At 38.1% G+C, this 1,436-nt stretch overlaps 1 pseudogene; it reads right to left on the reverse strand.

Annotated features, from left to right (window-relative positions):
• Positions 1-599: 599 nt before the first annotated feature.
• Positions 600-718, reverse strand: LOC134939132 (5S ribosomal RNA; annotated as a pseudogene).
• Positions 719-1,436: the final 718 nt, after the last annotated feature.

Here is a 1,436-nt window from a genome sequence, read left to right on the forward strand (position 1 = left end):
ATGTAGTACACCGACAGACACACATATATAGTCTTTATAGAGGAGGACAAAAAGAATCTAGGCCTCTCTCCACTATTATCGTAAGAATCTAGATGTAGATTCAAAAGGAATTTAGAGATTAAAAATTACAAATAAGAGTAAACATTCTCAAATAGTATAATAAATGAGGTGACAGTGACACCTAAGATGAAAGTATCAGAGATTGAAATTCTACTTAACAAAGGAAGATTTCCAATATAAATCACAATGGTATTTAATATGACAAATTTTTGTAGAATAAGAGTATAGGTCCATTGACCAATGCCAATTGTGATAATATATCCTGGTATTCTAGTAGAGGGTAAACTGCTAATTCTGGGTTTCTGGTCAATGTATGGAATAAGGAATACGAAATGTGTGCAAGTCTGAGATCAGATGAGCAGTAGAGTCAATGATTGCTCCAACATTTCGACTTTACATACAAGGATAAAGATATTGACAGGTGAGTGATATAATTTTCAGGTCTGAGATCAGACAATTGAAAGAGGAAAAAAGGTATGAAATCAGTAGGGTCAAAGGTTGCTCCAACACTTCTGCTTTTCACATGAGGATAAAGATATCTATTACTGCACCTGAGATTCCCTAGTAGTCTCCCATCTAGGTACTGTTCAAGCTCCTCACTGCTTAGCTTCCAAGATCAGGCGAGATTGGGCGTAACCAGAGAGATATGGCAGTAATATCACATAGGTTGTGAATGAGAGAGTGTGTGGTTATTGGCACATACCAAAAGAGTACTTCTGCTGTCAATTAAAATGCACAGTCTATCTGTTACTATTGTGTTACAGAGAAATTATATGACTGGCATTCGGATGAGCGAGTATTGAATAAGTGAGGTATAGGAAACAATTAAGTACAGGGCCCGCCCTTTACTATCCACTGTCGTATAAAGTACAGCGGACAGTGGATGAGAGAGGCAGGTTACCTGGGCTTATAGAAAATAAGTGTGGAATTACACAGATATCTTAAAGTTTCCTATTAAGAAAGATCCCATAATCATATGTGATCCTGAGACAAAGTTTTTGGGAGCAACAGGGGTATGGTTCATGAAGATAAATTGACCATCTACAGATATTAAAGATATGAAAAAGGACTAAATACGAATATCACATGATGTACCCACCTGTCTCTTTCTGTGATTGGTCCCTAAACGAGACCACTCCCCCTCATTGGCCTTAAATAGATAGCCTTCCACTATCATCTCCCACAGTGAACAAGCCACCTTCAGGTAAAACGGCCGTCTGTGTTAAGTGGTGCTGAACAGTGCACGGTTCAGCCCACCTACTTCCTGGTATCGTATAATCTATGTTATTTTAGATATCCATTTGATTTACTACCAGGTAATCTGCTGATTTCTCTTTTCTTGTCAGTTTGTTTTTGTTAGGGTCTCCTGCCCTGTG

Source organism: Pseudophryne corroboree, chromosome 6 (assembly GCF_028390025.1).
Source record: "Pseudophryne corroboree isolate aPseCor3 chromosome 6, aPseCor3.hap2, whole genome shotgun sequence".
NCBI classification, from domain to species: Eukaryota; Metazoa; Chordata; class Amphibia; order Anura; family Myobatrachidae; genus Pseudophryne; species Pseudophryne corroboree.